The 19,756-nt window shown below is 38.7% G+C and overlaps 2 long non-coding RNA genes across 2 annotated transcripts; both read left to right on the top strand.

Moving 5' to 3' along the window:
* Positions 1-5,549: 5,549 nt before the first annotated feature.
* On the top strand, positions 5,550-7,463 carry LOC140037290 (uncharacterized). The gene is made up of 2 exons (XR_011841213.1): positions 5,550-5,597; positions 7,385-7,463. It is a non-coding gene; the product is annotated as an uncharacterized lncRNA (long non-coding RNA).
* Positions 7,464-13,012: 5,549 nt separating this feature from the next.
* LOC113720867 (uncharacterized) lies at positions 13,013-14,926 on the top strand. Its single transcript, XR_003455552.2, has 2 exons — positions 13,013-13,060; positions 14,848-14,926. It is a non-coding gene; the product is annotated as an uncharacterized lncRNA (long non-coding RNA).
* The last annotated feature ends 4,830 nt before the right edge of the window (positions 14,927-19,756 follow it).

Below are 19,756 nucleotides of genomic sequence, written 5' to 3'. Positions count from 1 at the left end.
TTGGAGTTGTTGGTAACCAAAAATATACATTACGTTTCTGCTACTCTTAGGTTGCCAATACGTTATAGTTCGAGGCAATTATTTCAGTTGGATAGAACTTTTATTACTGATTAGTTGGGTTGCTAATATTTTGTCCAAGTTCTCTATCTCAAATTGATATTGGCTATATTATTGGACTAATTTTGAATTCTGTAGACTGTTATTCTTTTGTGCCTACCATCTGTTCGATAGTTTGTGTCTTACAATCTGAAATTGAACTTTTGCTGTCTTTTCTTTTGATATCATTCTGTTTTGATACTTTTGGATTAGTTCTTATTACTCAAAAGTCTAGAACACCTGGATATGTGAACATTCTGTTTTGAACTGCCTAGAACACTTGGATTAGTTCTTAAAACATAGTTTTGATACTTTTGGTAGCTTTACTTTAGAAGATATTCCATGAGTGATTTGTGTCTTCTATTAATCCTGTTGAAATTAGTTTTCTTATCTAAGTAAATGTTTCATGCAAAAATCAGTAATAATTTAGGTAGAACTATCTTGTAGATGCTAATGAAGCTTTCTTTTTTTTTTTTTTTATAAACGTAATTTAGGTAGGACTGCACTTTGGTTTTGGTACTTGTTGTGGCTGTCATTTTGGGTTGGTTCTTGTGGTACTGTGTATTGAATATCTGTTCAAGACTTGCTCTCTTATATGTGGTTATATATTTTATAAAATTTGTTTTCAAGGTTGGGGATAAAGTTACAATAAGAAGCATGGTTGATTCGTCCAAAATTTGTGGTGTTGGAGTGGTTAGAAATTTGGATCCAACTGCTGAAGTTGGTGACATACCTTTGGGATCACATTGGTGTGAAGTTCATGTGAATGTGCCTGTGGAGAATGATGAAGAGCTAATGAGGCCATACCATAATTTTCTCAAGATTGGAGATGCAATTGGAGTAGCTATTGCTTGGCCAATAAACCTGGTAATTTTTTTATCTTATCTTTATCATTTGGTTAACTTAGTTTTTATTTATTTTCTAACATTAAAACTGTAAAAGAAGAGCTGTAGATGTGATTGTAACTTCTATTTCTTGGTTTATGACACTTGTAGGTGATTCTTGAAGAAAACTAAAGGATCGTCCTTGGGTCAAATGGCTATTTTTTGAAGACATTGTCAATGCGTTTTTTGTTGAGTTCTTGTTGAACTATTGCTTCTTTGATATATATTGGCAATGCTACTGTAATACTCATAACTTTTGAAAAATCTCTGAATTGGCATGTAATTTGTTGACATAGCAGCAATGTCAGTTGCTTGGATGCAGTACTTTTGCACTATTTTGGCTACTTGTATTGCAGTAATTACTATGAAAATGTAAATAGCCTTGGTTTTCCTTTATAAGGTGGTAGTAATAACTTTATTATTCCAAAAATTAGAATCTATATTGTGTAGGCAGGATGAAATGTGATTCTGCTTTTGGGTATAAAATCTCGAATAGGATACAGGGCTAATACAATATGATGTATTGACACTTAAAAGTGTCACCACTTCGAGCTTTGCGGTTCATAATATTCACAAAATTTCATGTTAACAAGTGTCAGAACAATCTGATCTAGTTACACCATGAAAGTGTCATAATATTTCATTCTACTTATACGGCAAATGTGTCATAATATCTTATTGTACTTACATAATATAAGCGTCATGATAGATCCAATATATGACATGCATCGAGTATCACTTTAGATTCATATAACCTTAGCTGTTCTCTAGCATTTCTTGTCATTTAAAAGTGTCATTAAAACGATAAATAATAACATTTATAAATGCCAATAGAACTACAAATTAGGACTCGTACAACTGTCATGAACTTATAGTGACGCTGGAATGGACGACGTTTCTATCAGAGCGTCATTATAGATCAAACGTCATTACATCGAGCTATAATGACGCTTTTAAATGTCATAAAACGACATTTTTGTAGTAGTGAGTTGACCGAGGAACGTATCAGTTGGCTTCAGAGCTGGTTGAGGTATCAAGTCGTTATATCCTCTTACTTGTTCTTGTCTAGTTCGTTTTAGGGTTCCTATTTTTCCGCTGTCTTGTTTGTTTGTTGCATCGCTAGTTGTTTCTTCGTTGTTCACAAATCTGTCCGAAGTTGTTTTGCCATTGGCGTCGTCAATTTCTGTCCGTTTTGTGTTCAATCATTGTGTTTTGCAATCGGGCCGTAGTTGGATTTTACTTATGTGTCAAATCTGTCCGAGTTTATTCCCTTGTTGCGCCGAATTTCTGTCCGTGTTTGTACCCTGTCGCGAGTCGTCAATATTCTGTCCGTTCTTGTGTTGGTTCGTTGTCTTGAATCTCCCCATAATTGTGTCCACAAATCTGTCCAAGTGCGTCTTCTAGTTCCGTCCATAGTGCCTTGAAATTCTGTCTTGTGTTCCATCGTTGGCTTGTCTATTGCTGTCCATAATTTCTGGTATCATTGTTTTGAGTTATCCAACTTGTTTACTTGGTTTTTCAAATATGAATTGTGGTGAAACTTGTTGGTATTTGTGAATCTTGAGAGAACCTACAAGAATCTTGAGTTTCTCGACCACAATCTTGAAATTCTTGAAGTTCTTGATAACTTCCTTGAAAGTTCTTGAAGGATCTTGAAGTTCTTGAAGATTCCTTGTGCGTGTGAATTGGCTGAACCAAATCCGGAAAATAGTCCAATCGGCCAAGCTTGTGTTGTGTTGTTCGTATAAGTCAAAAAAAAAAAAAAAAGAAACGAAAAACAAGAAAGAAAGTCCGAAGTTTATTGCCAAAATCAATCACGGATTACATCTTGTATCCAAGACTACAAAAAGGAAAAAAAAATTTCAAAAGTTTCGGTCCACTACTACTTCTTGAAGTTCTTGAACCTCTTGATTCTTGGAAATTTGTTTCGTCCGTCTAGCGAACAATTTCTTGTACTCTCGAGCATTGGTGAAAGGCTTTCTTGGAGTCTTTGCTTCTATCTAGGGAATATCTTGGGTAACCCATTGGGGGGGAGCCTGAGGAGGGTTGATTGCGTCACGTTGTTGAGATTCCATCTAGTTGCTATTGTCTTGAACAAACATCCGAAACTGCCTTGGGTGTGTTTGAACAGAAAATCCGAGCTTGACCTTGTGCTTGCAAGTTAAGGCTAACGTGGGTGGGTCTTTAATAGCCTACCTTCCAACCGTACAAAAGGTTTCCAACCGAATTGTTCTTTCGGGAGTTGGAAGTGACAAAGTGTGCGGTCTCATCATTGATGGTAGTAGTTGCACCAATGTAGCAAGTTTGCCCATGGTAGAGAGCTTGGGACTTCCAACGACTAGACATCCACACCCGTACCGACTACAATGGCTAAGCGAAGATGGTGAAGTACGTGTCTACAAACAGGTACGTCTTCCTTTCTCCATTGGCAACTACATTGACGAAGTTGTTTGTGATGTTGTCCCCATGCATGCTACCCATGTAATTTTAGGAAGACCCTGGCAATTTGATAAGCATGTCACTTTTGATGGTAGATCTAATAAGTACACTCTCTTGCACAATGGAACGAGAATGTGACTTAGACCGACAAAAGAGGAAACAAAAGACGGCCGAATCTGGAAATTGCTCCACTTCCACAAATGAGCATTCGGCCAAGGGTCATACACTGATTAAATCAAGCACTAGGAAGCAAAACGTGATAATCAAGGCTAAGGAAGTTAGGAAATGTGTGAATTCTGATCAGCCTGTATTACTCATGATTTGCAAACATGTACTCTTGAATGTTGATGAACTCGATAGGGCATTGCCTTCGGGAGTAGTTGCTTTGTCGCAGGTTAAGCAAGGAGAGAATGAGTTGATCATGGCATGCTCCATCCCTAACTCCATTGGTGAATATCAGAATCTTCATGAAGTTTGCCTCTTAAGTGTTGTATCCCTTTACGATCCATTGGTATTTAACTTCACCCATGAGTCTGTTTTGCTTGTTGGGAGGAGTAATGGAGTTTCAATGGGGGTTCTTGCGGTTGAATCTTGTCCTATGCCTTCTTACCCTTTTGCAACAAGTGTTCCAAGTGATGATCAGTCTAATGCAGTTGAACGTGTTCAAAGTGTTCTTCATTATATCAGTTGCATTTTGGAGGATCCAAAAAGATGTAACCGAAGCTATATGCGTTATCTTCGAGGAGTCATTGGAGTAAAGCCATGAGTTTTTCTTGGCTGGCTGTGAGCATTTTCAAACTGACCAAGAGACATGTGCACCGCATTATAATAATCATGACGTATGCAAGTATCATTCAATCTAAGAGGGCCAATATGTGGTGGCATTAGATTTGAGGTTTCGTACTCCAACTCTTGCTAGTATCATTCATTTCCATCCAGATTTGAGGACAAATCCTTCTCAAGTGGAGGGGACTGATGTGTGCACGGATGGCGGCCTTGACTCAAGGCTTCCGTAGGAACATTGAAGGCTTGGAAGTTGCTAATCAAGGCATCTACACATTGATCCAAGTCAAGGAAGCATCAAGCGCGGCCTTAGCTACTTGGGCCGAGCACTAGGAATGTTAGCATTGTTAGTCGTATGAGTTGTTAGTTGGTTTTGATCATTATCGAGTCATTAGTTGTTAGTTGGTTTGTTAGTCGTGTTTTAATTAATAGTTTATTAGTTATTGGAGTCAAACAATCGGCCCACTCATGTTCAAGAGTGGATCGAGCTCCTTTTCTAGTTTAGGTTGGTGGGCCGCCAATCCTTGACCACAAAGGTTTCTAGCCTATAAAAAGGCGCCTTTTGCACCAGCAAAGGTTAGACACTTTTGATAATAAAATTTCAATTTGTTCTCTTACAATTTCGAGAGTACATTCCTACTTGCTTGGCAAGGGTTATTTGAGCAATCACGCGTGACGTCCTTGGTTGTTCATCCGGCCTATCTACTTGAGTAACCACCTCAATTGGAGTCGCCGTTCTACCGCCTTGAATCGAGTTGAGTCGTCCCTCTTGGTTCTAGGTTCCGTAATCCAAACGGTTGAGTATCCCTCTAGGTCCTTGGGCAATCGTGCTACGTGTCTCGGAACGAGTCACTACTACAAAAATGATCTTTAGTCACACACTTAATATGACATTTTCTTAAAAGTGTCACAATAGAAAGTTAATGTAACATGCAGTAGGGAACGTCATTACAGTGATAAAGAAAATGACAAGTACGACGTCGTATCACTCTAATTCGTCCAAATAGAAGTAAAAAGTGAAAAACAAACGCGGGAAAGAGAATGGCGCTACACTTCAGCGCCATTTTTTTAGGGGAAAAATTCTAACTACTCCAATGAACCCACTGAACTTTACTCTTTGTTCATCCGAGTTCTCTCTCCTAAAATCTTCAATCACATTAACTCTCTCTGAAAAAAGCCAAAATCCTTCACCCCTCTCACAACCGAATCCCTTGTTTCTTTCTCTTTCTTCTACCCGATTTTTAATCCTCCCCAATTTGAAGACAAAAATGTAATATTTGAGATCTGTCAGGCCCGAAGTGCAACGGTGGAGGACGATGTTCATTGGAAATCGCCAACAACTCTCAAGACTTGTTCTTCTACTTACAACAACATCTGAAGGAAGATTACTACCAGGTAATCTATACATTTTAGACAAAATTGATAACTTTTTTTTATTACTCTATTTCTTCTCCGGGGACGGCGTAGGACATGGGGCAGGAGCAAGATGGGTGACGGAGGGTTGCCCAGGCGGTGCCTTGCTAAAAATCATCACCCAACTCGACATTCATTTTGGGTGCTACTCTTTTTGCCCCCTGTAACTAAAATTTTAATTGGATTCATTCCTCTGCCACTCTTCGGCTGCCTCAGAGAACCTCGACTCTGGTAACAAAATTGCCGTTCCTCATTCCCTTCGCCGCCGTTAGACCCAGAAAATTGGACCTTTTGTAACTGTAAAAGAATGGTGCGAATAGCTGAGGCTAGAAAAATGAGATCTTTAGGCTCATCATACGCTTGTCTGGAGTCTTTGAGTTATCAATCTCTACAAAGATGCTTAGTCAGCGGAACTACAAAAGGGAAATCTAAAATCAAAGGATCACAGCCATTGAAGAGATCGAAGGTAACAACCAATAAAGGAACTGGGTCGGGTGATTCGAATCAGAAAGAAGGTGGGCCCAGAAGAAAATCCGAATTTGATGAATTGGTCGACGAGTGCTTGGCTTCGACTTCCCCAATCAGATTCTTGAAGCATAAGGAAAAAGCTAGGGAAGCTGAGAGAGAAAAGATGGGGCTGAAAAGTAAGGTAATGATTACGCTTGGTTGAGGAGTATAGCAGGGTTCTGATTACGCTGGGCTTGCCAAGGAGTATAGCAGGGTTCTGATGAGGAAGCATAGAACTAGACAGGCTGCTGAGTCTGCATTCTTGAGGTGTAAGAAAGAAGCTATTGAGGCATTACCTGAGGGTCTGAAGGCTGCTACTTTGGTCCCCGATTTGACACCCTTTCCGGCGAATTGATTTATGGCCAATTTTCACCTCCTATTGAAGGGTATATCGAGAAGGTTAAGGCGGCAGCCAAAAGGAGTTCTGGCAAGGAAAAACTTAGATGATCGCCTGAAATTTTTTTTTATTACTTTCTTTTTGGGTTTCTTTTTACTGCATTTACTGTCTTCTTGCTGAATTTTCTGGTTCTATTTATTTTATGGTGCATTTTCAAATTTCACTTTCTTTACAAATATGTGCATTCTCTTCTGGCTACGAGAATTCTTGCTGTAATTGAGTTTATTGTGAAGAAGAGTGACTTTTTAGTCATCTTTGCACTAGTTCATTGTCCGAATGGTTATCAAATTACCTAGAATGCTGTTACGCTAGGATTTGTTGGTAGGACCTGAATTCATTTTACTAGTTCATGGATCCTGATTTGTATCTTGTTCTGTTATTGAAGTAGCTTGAAAATTTCTTGCACTGCATAGTTGTTGGCCCATAATGCAGTTGGTCTTTCTCCAACTTTTGAGACACCAATATCAATAGCTGCCCATAGGCCATCCGACAACTTAACACTTGGCTAGTACCTCATGTGCCTGCCAGTACTAGTTTCTTTGCAATCACTAGAATAGGACTTTTTACCCTTTTGCGTGAGCTTGACTCCAGCCTTGTCACCCCATTTTTCTTCTTTGGGAGCTCCAGGATTTCCTAAAATGGTTAGCAATTAGGTGTTCTCTTTAAATATCTTCTGGCTTTGCTGCAAAACTTGACCAAAATTGAAGTAGGTAAATTGGCTTAGAACTTCCTACCACTAACATTTGCATCATTGGTATTGAACTTGATATAGAATGCTCTGCCCATAGAATTCTAATGCAAAGTGCATCTTACATACATAGCATAATCAAGTGGTGACTAAGTCAAGCTTATTCCATCAATGCAGTTTCAAGTTTGTAGCGGCCATCATCTTCGATTCCATCTAGCGAGCACTGATCGTTGATTCCCTTTCCACTTGGAGCAAATTGGAGTTGTTGGTAACCAAAAATATACATTACGTTTCTGCTACTCTTAGGTTGCCAATACGTTATAGTTCGAGGCAATTATTTCAGTTGGATAGAACTTTTATTACTGATTAGTTGGGTTGCTAATATTTTGTCCAAGTTCTCTATCTCAAATTGATATTGGCTATATTATTGGACTAATTTTGAATTCTGTAGACTGTTATTCTTTTGTGCCTACCATCTGTTCGATAGTTTGTGTCTTACAATCTGAAATTGAACTTTTGCTGTCTTTTCTTTTGATATCATTCTGTTTTGATACTTTTGGATTAGTTCTTATTACTCAAAAGTCTAGAACACCTGGATATGTGAACATTCTGTTTTGAACTGCCTAGAACACTTGGATTAGTTCTTAAAACATAGTTTTGATACTTTTGGTAGCTTTACTTTAGAAGATATTCCATGAGTGATTTGTGTCTTCTATTAATCCTGTTGAAATTAGTTTTCTTATCTAAGTAAATGTTTCATGCAAAAATCAGTAATAATTTAGGTAGAACTATCTTGTAGATGCTAATGAAGCTTTCTTTTTTTTTTTTTTTATAAACGTAATTTAGGTAGGACTGCACTTTGGTTTTGGTACTTGTTGTGGCTGTCATTTTGGGTTGGTTCTTGTGGTACTGTGTATTGAATATCTGTTCAAGACTTGCTCTCTTATATGTGGTTATATATTTTATAAAATTTGTTTTCAAGGTTGGGGATAAAGTTACAATAAGAAGCATGGTTGATTCGTCCAAAATTTGTGGTGTTGGAGTGGTTAGAAATTTGGATCCAACTGCTGAAGTTGGTGACATACCTTTGGGATCACATTGGTGTGAAGTTCATGTGAATGTGCCTGTGGAGAATGATGAAGAGCTAATGAGGCCATACCATAATTTTCTCAAGATTGGAGATGCAATTGGAGTAGCTATTGCTTGGCCAATAAACCTGGTAATTTTTTTATCTTATCTTTATCATTTGGTTAACTTAGTTTTTATTTATTTTCTAACATTAAAACTGTAAAAGAAGAGCTGTAGATGTGATTGTAACTTCTATTTCTTGGTTTATGACACTTGTAGGTGATTCTTGAAGAAAACTAAAGGATCGTCCTTGGGTCAAATGGCTATTTTTTGAAGACATTGTCAATGCGTTTTTTGTTGAGTTCTTGTTGAACTATTGCTTCTTTGATATATATTGGCAATGCTACTGTAATACTCATAACTTTTGAAAAATCTCTGAATTGGCATGTAATTTGTTGACATAGCAGCAATGTCAGTTGCTTGGATGCAGTACTTTTGCACTATTTTGGCTACTTGTATTGCAGTAATTACTATGAAAATGTAAATAGCCTTGGTTTTCCTTTATAAGGTGGTAGTAATAACTTTATTATTCCAAAAATTAGAATCTATATTGTGTAGGCAGGATGAAATGTGATTCTGCTTTTGGGTATAAAATCTCGAATAGGATACAGGGCTAATACAATATGATGTATTGACACTTAAAAGTGTCACCACTTCGAGCTTTGCGGTTCATAATATTCACAAAATTTCATGTTAACAAGTGTCAGAACAATCTGATCTAGTTACACCATGAAAGTGTCATAATATTTCATTCTACTTATACGGCAAATGTGTCATAATATCTTATTGTACTTACATAATATAAGCGTCATGATAGATCCAATATATGACATGCATCGAGTATCACTTTAGATTCATATAACCTTAGCTGTTCTCTAGCATTTCTTGTCATTTAAAAGTGTCATTAAAACGATAAATAATAACATTTATAAATGCCAATAGAACTACAAATTAGGACTCGTACAACTGTCATGAACTTATAGTGACGCTGGAATGGACGACGTTTCTATCAGAGCGTCATTATAGATCAAACGTCATTACATCGAGCTATAATGACGCTTTTAAATGTCATAAAACGACATTTTTGTAGTAGTGAGTTGACCGAGGAACGTATCAGTTGGCTTCAGAGCTGGTTGAGGTATCAAGTCGTTATATCCTCTTACTTGTTCTTGTCTAGTTCGTTTTAGGGTTCCTATTTTTCCGCTGTCTTGTTTGTTTGTTGCATCGCTAGTTGTTTCTTCGTTGTTCACAAATCTGTCCGAAGTTGTTTTGCCATTGGCGTCGTCAATTTCTGTCCGTTTTGTGTTCAATCATTGTGTTTTGCAATCGGGCCGTAGTTGGATTTTACTTATGTGTCAAATCTGTCCGAGTTTATTCCCTTGTTGCGCCGAATTTCTGTCCGTGTTTGTACCCTGTCGCGAGTCGTCAATATTCTGTCCGTTCTTGTGTTGGTTCGTTGTCTTGAATCTCCCCATAATTGTGTCCACAAATCTGTCCAAGTGCGTCTTCTAGTTCCGTCCATAGTGCCTTGAAATTCTGTCTTGTGTTCCATCGTTGGCTTGTCTATTGCTGTCCATAATTTCTGGTATCATTGTTTTGAGTTATCCAACTTGTTTACTTGGTTTTTCAAATATGAATTGTGGTGAAACTTGTTGGTATTTGTGAATCTTGAGAGAACCTACAAGAATCTTGAGTTTCTCGACCACAATCTTGAAATTCTTGAAGTTCTTGATAACTTCCTTGAAAGTTCTTGAAGGATCTTGAAGTTCTTGAAGATTCCTTGTGCGTGTGAATTGGCTGAACCAAATCCGGAAAATAGTCCAATCGGCCAAGCTTGTGTTGTGTTGTTCGTATAAGTCAAAAAAAAAAAAAAAAGAAACGAAAAACAAGAAAGAAAGTCCGAAGTTTATTGCCAAAATCAATCACGGATTACATCTTGTATCCAAGACTACAAAAAGGAAAAAAAAATTTCAAAAGTTTCGGTCCACTACTACTTCTTGAAGTTCTTGAACCTCTTGATTCTTGGAAATTTGTTTCGTCCGTCTAGCGAACAATTTCTTGTACTCTCGAGCATTGGTGAAAGGCTTTCTTGGAGTCTTTGCTTCTATCTAGGGAATATCTTGGGTAACCCATTGGGGGGGAGCCTGAGGAGGGTTGATTGCGTCACGTTGTTGAGATTCCATCTAGTTGCTATTGTCTTGAACAAACATCCGAAACTGCCTTGGGTGTGTTTGAACAGAAAATCCGAGCTTGACCTTGTGCTTGCAAGTTAAGGCTAACGTGGGTGGGTCTTTAATAGCCTACCTTCCAACCGTACAAAAGGTTTCCAACCGAATTGTTCTTTCGGGAGTTGGAAGTGACAAAGTGTGCGGTCTCATCATTGATGGTAGTAGTTGCACCAATGTAGCAAGTTTGCCCATGGTAGAGAGCTTGGGACTTCCAACGACTAGACATCCACACCCGTACCGACTACAATGGCTAAGCGAAGATGGTGAAGTACGTGTCTACAAACAGGTACGTCTTCCTTTCTCCATTGGCAACTACATTGACGAAGTTGTTTGTGATGTTGTCCCCATGCATGCTACCCATGTAATTTTAGGAAGACCCTGGCAATTTGATAAGCATGTCACTTTTGATGGTAGATCTAATAAGTACACTCTCTTGCACAATGGAACGAGAATGTGACTTAGACCGACAAAAGAGGAAACAAAAGACGGCCGAATCTGGAAATTGCTCCACTTCCACAAATGAGCATTCGGCCAAGGGTCATACACTGATTAAATCAAGCACTAGGAAGCAAAACGTGATAATCAAGGCTAAGGAAGTTAGGAAATGTGTGAATTCTGATCAGCCTGTATTACTCATGATTTGCAAACATGTACTCTTGAATGTTGATGAACTCGATAGGGCATTGCCTTCGGGAGTAGTTGCTTTGTCGCAGGTTAAGCAAGGAGAGAATGAGTTGATCATGGCATGCTCCATCCCTAACTCCATTGGTGAATATCAGAATCTTCATGAAGTTTGCCTCTTAAGTGTTGTATCCCTTTACGATCCATTGGTATTTAACTTCACCCATGAGTCTGTTTTGCTTGTTGGGAGGAGTAATGGAGTTTCAATGGGGGTTCTTGCGGTTGAATCTTGTCCTATGCCTTCTTACCCTTTTGCAACAAGTGTTCCAAGTGATGATCAGTCTAATGCAGTTGAACGTGTTCAAAGTGTTCTTCATTATATCAGTTGCATTTTGGAGGATCCAAAAAGATGTAACCGAAGCTATATGCGTTATCTTCGAGGAGTCATTGGAGTAAAGCCATGAGTTTTTCTTGGCTGGCTGTGAGCATTTTCAAACTGACCAAGAGACATGTGCACCGCATTATAATAATCATGACGTATGCAAGTATCATTCAATCTAAGAGGGCCAATATGTGGTGGCATTAGATTTGAGGTTTCGTACTCCAACTCTTGCTAGTATCATTCATTTCCATCCAGATTTGAGGACAAATCCTTCTCAAGTGGAGGGGACTGATGTGTGCACGGATGGCGGCCTTGACTCAAGGCTTCCGTAGGAACATTGAAGGCTTGGAAGTTGCTAATCAAGGCATCTACACATTGATCCAAGTCAAGGAAGCATCAAGCGCGGCCTTAGCTACTTGGGCCGAGCACTAGGAATGTTAGCATTGTTAGTCGTATGAGTTGTTAGTTGGTTTTGATCATTATCGAGTCATTAGTTGTTAGTTGGTTTGTTAGTCGTGTTTTAATTAATAGTTTATTAGTTATTGGAGTCAAACAATCGGCCCACTCATGTTCAAGAGTGGATCGAGCTCCTTTTCTAGTTTAGGTTGGTGGGCCGCCAATCCTTGACCACAAAGGTTTCTAGCCTATAAAAAGGCGCCTTTTGCACCAGCAAAGGTTAGACACTTTTGATAATAAAATTTCAATTTGTTCTCTTACAATTTCGAGAGTACATTCCTACTTGCTTGGCAAGGGTTATTTGAGCAATCACGCGTGACGTCCTTGGTTGTTCATCCGGCCTATCTACTTGAGTAACCACCTCAATTGGAGTCGCCGTTCTACCGCCTTGAATCGAGTTGAGTCGTCCCTCTTGGTTCTAGGTTCCGTAATCCAAACGGTTGAGTATCCCTCTAGGTCCTTGGGCAATCGTGCTACGTGTCTCGGAACGAGTCACTACTACAAAAATGATCTTTAGTCACACACTTAATATGACATTTTCTTAAAAGTGTCACAATAGAAAGTTAATGTAACATGCAGTAGGGAACGTCATTACAGTGATAAAGAAAATGACAAGTACGACGTCGTATCACTCTAATTCGTCCAAATAGAAGTAAAAAGTGAAAAACAAACGCGGGAAAGAGAATGGCGCTACACTTCAGCGCCATTTTTTTAGGGGAAAAATTCTAACTACTCCAATGAACCCACTGAACTTTACTCTTTGTTCATCCGAGTTCTCTCTCCTAAAATCTTCAATCACATTAACTCTCTCTGAAAAAAGCCAAAATCCTTCACCCCTCTCACAACCGAATCCCTTGTTTCTTTCTCTTTCTTCTACCCGATTTTTAATCCTCCCCAATTTGAAGACAAAAATGTAATATTTGAGATCTGTCAGGCCCGAAGTGCAACGGTGGAGGACGATGTTCATTGGAAATCGCCAACAACTCTCAAGACTTGTTCTTCTACTTACAACAACATCTGAAGGAAGATTACTACCAGGTAATCTATACATTTTAGACAAAATTGATAACTTTTTTTTATTACTCTATTTCTTCTCCGGGGACGGCGTAGGACATGGGGCAGGAGCAAGATGGGTGACGGAGGGTTGCCCAGGCGGTGCCTTGCTAAAAATCATCACCCAACTCGACATTCATTTTGGGTGCTACTCTTTTTGCCCCCTGTAACTAAAATTTTAATTGGATTCATTCCTCTGCCACTCTTCGGCTGCCTCAGAGAACCTCGACTCTGGTAACAAAATTGCCGTTCCTCATTCCCTTCGCCGCCGTTAGACCCAGAAAATTGGACCTTTTGTAACTGTAAAAGAATGGTGCGAATAGCTGAGGCTAGAAAAATGAGATCTTTAGGCTCATCATACGCTTGTCTGGAGTCTTTGAGTTATCAATCTCTACAAAGATGCTTAGTCAGCGGAACTACAAAAGGGAAATCTAAAATCAAAGGATCACAGCCATTGAAGAGATCGAAGGTAACAACCAATAAAGGAACTGGGTCGGGTGATTCGAATCAGAAAGAAGGTGGGCCCAGAAGAAAATCCGAATTTGATGAATTGGTCGACGAGTGCTTGGCTTCGACTTCCCCAATCAGATTCTTGAAGCATAAGGAAAAAGCTAGGGAAGCTGAGAGAGAAAAGATGGGGCTGAAAAGTAAGGTAATGATTACGCTTGGTTGAGGAGTATAGCAGGGTTCTGATTACGCTGGGCTTGCCAAGGAGTATAGCAGGGTTCTGATGAGGAAGCATAGAACTAGACAGGCTGCTGAGTCTGCATTCTTGAGGTGTAAGAAAGAAGCTATTGAGGCATTACCTGAGGGTCTGAAGGCTGCTACTTTGGTCCCCGATTTGACACCCTTTCCGGCGAATTGATTTATGGCCAATTTTCACCTCCTATTGAAGGGTATATCGAGAAGGTTAAGGCGGCAGCCAAAAGGAGTTCTGGCAAGGAAAAACTTAGATGATCGCCTGAAATTTTTTTTTATTACTTTCTTTTTGGGTTTCTTTTTACTGCATTTACTGTCTTCTTGCTGAATTTTCTGGTTCTATTTATTTTATGGTGCATTTTCAAATTTCACTTTCTTTACAAATATGTGCATTCTCTTCTGGCTACGAGAATTCTTGCTGTAATTGAGTTTATTGTGAAGAAGAGTGACTTTTTAGTCATCTTTGCACTAGTTCATTGTCCGAATGGTTATCAAATTACCTAGAATGCTGTTACGCTAGGATTTGTTGGTAGGACCTGAATTCATTTTACTAGTTCATGGATCCTGATTTGTATCTTGTTCTGTTATTGAAGTAGCTTGAAAATTTCTTGCACTGCATAGTTGTTGGCCCATAATGCAGTTGGTCTTTCTCCAACTTTTGAGACACCAATATCAATAGCTGCCCATAGGCCATCCGACAACTTAACACTTGGCTAGTACCTCATGTGCCTGCCAGTACTAGTTTCTTTGCAATCACTAGAATAGGACTTTTTACCCTTTTGCGTGAGCTTGACTCCAGCCTTGTCACCCCATTTTTCTTCTTTGGGAGCTCCAGGATTTCCTAAAATGGTTAGCAATTAGGTGTTCTCTTTAAATATCTTCTGGCTTTGCTGCAAAACTTGACCAAAATTGAAGTAGGTAAATTGGCTTAGAACTTCCTACCACTAACATTTGCATCATTGGTATTGAACTTGATATAGAATGCTCTGCCCATAGAATTCTAATGCAAAGTGCATCTTACATACATAGCATAATCAAGTGGTGACTAAGTCAAGCTTATTCCATCAATGCAGTTTCAAGTTTGTAGCGGCCATCATCTTCGATTCCATCTAGCGAGCACTGATCGTTGATTCCCTTTCCACTTGGAGCAAATTGGAGTTGTTGGTAACCAAAAATATACATTACGTTTCTGCTACTCTTAGGTTGCCAATACGTTATAGTTCGAGGCAATTATTTCAGTTGGATAGAACTTTTATTACTGATTAGTTGGGTTGCTAATATTTTGTCCAAGTTCTCTATCTCAAATTGATATTGGCTATATTATTGGACTAATTTTGAATTCTGTAGACTGTTATTCTTTTGTGCCTACCATCTGTTCGATAGTTTGTGTCTTACAATCTGAAATTGAACTTTTGCTGTCTTTTCTTTTGATATCATTCTGTTTTGATACTTTTGGATTAGTTCTTATTACTCAAAAGTCTAGAACACCTGGATATGTGAACATTCTGTTTTGAACTGCCTAGAACACTTGGATTAGTTCTTAAAACATAGTTTTGATACTTTTGGTAGCTTTACTTTAGAAGATATTCCATGAGTGATTTGTGTCTTCTATTAATCCTGTTGAAATTAGTTTTCTTATCTAAGTAAATGTTTCATGCAAAAATCAGTAATAATTTAGGTAGAACTATCTTGTAGATGCTAATGAAGCTTTCTTTTTTTTTTTTTTTATAAACGTAATTTAGGTAGGACTGCACTTTGGTTTTGGTACTTGTTGTGGCTGTCATTTTGGGTTGGTTCTTGTGGTACTGTGTATTGAATATCTGTTCAAGACTTGCTCTCTTATATGTGGTTATATATTTTATAAAATTTGTTTTCAAGGTTGGGGATAAAGTTACAATAAGAAGCATGGTTGATTCGTCCAAAATTTGTGGTGTTGGAGTGGTTAGAAATTTGGATCCAACTGCTGAAGTTGGTGACATACCTTTGGGATCACATTGGTGTGAAGTTCATGTGAATGTGCCTGTGGAGAATGATGAAGAGCTAATGAGGCCATACCATAATTTTCTCAAGATTGGAGATGCAATTGGAGTAGCTATTGCTTGGCCAATAAACCTGGTAATTTTTTTATCTTATCTTTATCATTTGGTTAACTTAGTTTTTATTTATTTTCTAACATTAAAACTGTAAAAGAAGAGCTGTAGATGTGATTGTAACTTCTATTTCTTGGTTTATGACACTTGTAGGTGATTCTTGAAGAAAACTAAAGGATCGTCCTTGGGTCAAATGGCTATTTTTTGAAGACATTGTCAATGCGTTTTTTGTTGAGTTCTTGTTGAACTATTGCTTCTTTGATATATATTGGCAATGCTACTGTAATACTCATAACTTTTGAAAAATCTCTGAATTGGCATGTAATTTGTTGACATAGCAGCAATGTCAGTTGCTTGGATGCAGTACTTTTGCACTATTTTGGCTACTTGTATTGCAGTAATTACTATGAAAATGTAAATAGCCTTGGTTTTCCTTTATAAGGTGGTAGTAATAACTTTATTATTCCAAAAATTAGAATCTATATTGTGTAGGCAGGATGAAATGTGATTCTGCTTTTGGGTATAAAATCTCGAATAGGATACAGGGCTAATACAATATGATGTATTGACACTTAAAAGTGTCACCACTTCGAGCTTTGCGGTTCATAATATTCACAAAATTTCATGTTAACAAGTGTCAGAACAATCTGATCTAGTTACACCATGAAAGTGTCATAATATTTCATTCTACTTATACGGCAAATGTGTCATAATATCTTATTGTACTTACATAATATAAGCGTCATGATAGATCCAATATATGACATGCATCGAGTATCACTTTAGATTCATATAACCTTAGCTGTTCTCTAGCATTTCTTGTCATTTAAAAGTGTCATTAAAACGATAAATAATAACATTTATAAATGCCAATAGAACTACAAATTAGGACTCGTACAACTGTCATGAACTTATAGTGACGCTGGAATGGACGACGTTTCTATCAGAGCGTCATTATAGATCAAACGTCATTACATCGAGCTATAATGACGCTTTTAAATGTCATAAAACGACATTTTTGTAGTAGTGAGTTGACCGAGGAACGTATCAGTTGGCTTCAGAGCTGGTTGAGGTATCAAGTCGTTATATCCTCTTACTTGTTCTTGTCTAGTTCGTTTTAGGGTTCCTATTTTTCCGCTGTCTTGTTTGTTTGTTGCATCGCTAGTTGTTTCTTCGTTGTTCACAAATCTGTCCGAAGTTGTTTTGCCATTGGCGTCGTCAATTTCTGTCCGTTTTGTGTTCAATCATTGTGTTTTGCAATCGGGCCGTAGTTGGATTTTACTTATGTGTCAAATCTGTCCGAGTTTATTCCCTTGTTGCGCCGAATTTCTGTCCGTGTTTGTACCCTGTCGCGAGTCGTCAATATTCTGTCCGTTCTTGTGTTGGTTCGTTGTCTTGAATCTCCCCATAATTGTGTCCACAAATCTGTCCAAGTGCGTCTTCTAGTTCCGTCCATAGTGCCTTGAAATTCTGTCTTGTGTTCCATCGTTGGCTTGTCTATTGCTGTCCATAATTTCTGGTATCATTGTTTTGAGTTATCCAACTTGTTTACTTGGTTTTTCAAATATGAATTGTGGTGAAACTTGTTGGTATTTGTGAATCTTGAGAGAACCTACAAGAATCTTGAGTTTCTCGACCACAATCTTGAAATTCTTGAAGTTCTTGATAACTTCCTTGAAAGTTCTTGAAGGATCTTGAAGTTCTTGAAGATTCCTTGTGCGTGTGAATTGGCTGAACCAAATCCGGAAAATAGTCCAATCGGCCAAGCTTGTGTTGTGTTGTTCGTATAAGTCAAAAAAAAAAAAAAAAGAAACGAAAAACAAGAAAGAAAGTCCGAAGTTTATTGCCAAAATCAATCACGGATTACATCTTGTATCCAAGACTACAAAAAGGAAAAAAAAATTTCAAAAGTTTCGGTCCACTACTACTTCTTGAAGTTCTTGAACCTCTTGATTCTTGGAAATTTGTTTCGTCCGTCTAGCGAACAATTTCTTGTACTCTCGAGCATTGGTGAAAGGCTTTCTTGGAGTCTTTGCTTCTATCTAGGGAATATCTTGGGTAACCCATTGGGGGGGAGCCTGAGGAGGGTTGATTGCGTCACGTTGTTGAGATTCCATCTAGTTGCTATTGTCTTGAACAAACATCCGAAACTGCCTTGGGTGTGTTTGAACAGAAAATCCGAGCTTGACCTTGTGCTTGCAAGTTAAGGCTAACGTGGGTGGGTCTTTAATAGCCTACCTTCCAACCGTACAAAAGGTTTCCAACCGAATTGTTCTTTCGGGAGTTGGAAGTGACAAAGTGTGCGGTCTCATCATTGATGGTAGTAGTTGCACCAATGTAGCAAGTTTGCCCATGGTAGAGAGCTTGGGACTTCCAACGACTAGACATCCACACCCGTACCGACTACAATGGCTAAGCGAAGATGGTGAAGTACGTGTCTACAAACAGGTACGTCTTCCTTTCTCCATTGGCAACTACATTGACGAAGTTGTTTGTGATGTTGTCCCCATGCATGCTACCCATGTAATTTTAGGAAGACCCTGGCAATTTGATAAGCATGTCACTTTTGATGGTAGATCTAATAAGTACACTCTCTTGCACAATGGAACGAGAATGTGACTTAGACCGACAAAAGAGGAAACAAAAGACGGCCGAATCTGGAAATTGCTCCACTTCCACAAATGAGCATTCGGCCAAGGGTCATACACTGATTAAATCAAGCACTAGGAAGCAAAACGTGATAATCAAGGCTAAGGAAGTTAGGAAATGTGTGAATTCTGATCAGCCTGTATTACTCATGATTTGCAAACATGTACTCTTGAATGTTGATGAACTCGATAGGGCATTGCCTTCGGGAGTAGTTGCTTTGTCGCAGGTTAAGCAAGGAGAGAATGAGTTGATCATGGCATGCTCCATCCCTAACTCCATTGGTGAATATCAGAATCTTCATGAAGTTTGCCTCTTAAGTGTTGTATCCCTTTACGATCCATTGGTATTTAACTTCACCCATGAGTCTGTTTTGCTTGTTGGGAGGAGTAATGGAGTTTCAATGGGGGTTCTTGCGGTTGAATCTTGTCCTATGCCTTCTTACCCTTTTGCAACAAGTGTTCCAAGTGATGATCAGTCTAATGCAGTTGAACGTGTTCAAAGTGTTCTTCATTATATCAGTTGCATTTTGGAGGATCCAAAAAGATGTAACCGAAGCTATATGCGTTATCTTCGAGGAGTCATTGGAGTAAAGCCATGAGTTTTTCTTGGCTGGCTGTGAGCATTTTCAAACTGACCAAGAGACATGTGCACCGCATTATAATAATCATGACGTATGCAAGTATCATTCAATCTAAGAGGGCCAATATGTGGTGGCATTAGATTTGAGGTTTCGTACTCCAACTCTTGCTAGTATCATTCATTTCCATCCAGATTTGAGGACAAATCCTTCTCAAGTGGAGGGGACTGATGTGTGCACGGATGGCGGCCTTGACTCAAGGCTTCCGTAGGAACATTGAAGGCTTGGAAGTTGCTAATCAAGGCATCTACACATTGATCCAAGTCAAGGAAGCATCAAGCGCGGCCTTAGCTACTTGGGCCGAGCACTAGGAATGTTAGCATTGTTAGTCGTATGAGTTGTTAGTTGGTTTTGATCATTATCGAGTCATTAGTTGTTAGTTGGTTTGTTAGTCGTGTTTTAATTAATAGTTTATTAGTTATTGGAGTCAAACAATCGGCCCACTCATGTTCAAGAGTGGATCGAGCTCCTTTTCTAGTTTAGGTTGGTGGGCCGCCAATCCTTGACCACAAAGGTTTCTAGCCTATAAAAAGGCGCCTTTTGCACCAGCAAAGGTTAGACACTTTTGATAATAAAATTTCAATTTGTTCTCTTACAATTTCGAGA

Source organism: Coffea arabica, chromosome 2e (assembly GCF_036785885.1).
Source record: "Coffea arabica cultivar ET-39 chromosome 2e, Coffea Arabica ET-39 HiFi, whole genome shotgun sequence".
Lineage (NCBI taxonomy): Eukaryota > Viridiplantae > Streptophyta > Magnoliopsida > Gentianales > Rubiaceae > Coffea > Coffea arabica.
The sequence above is the reverse complement of the archived record's forward strand: the minus strand, read 5'-3'. Positions and strand labels throughout refer to the sequence as shown.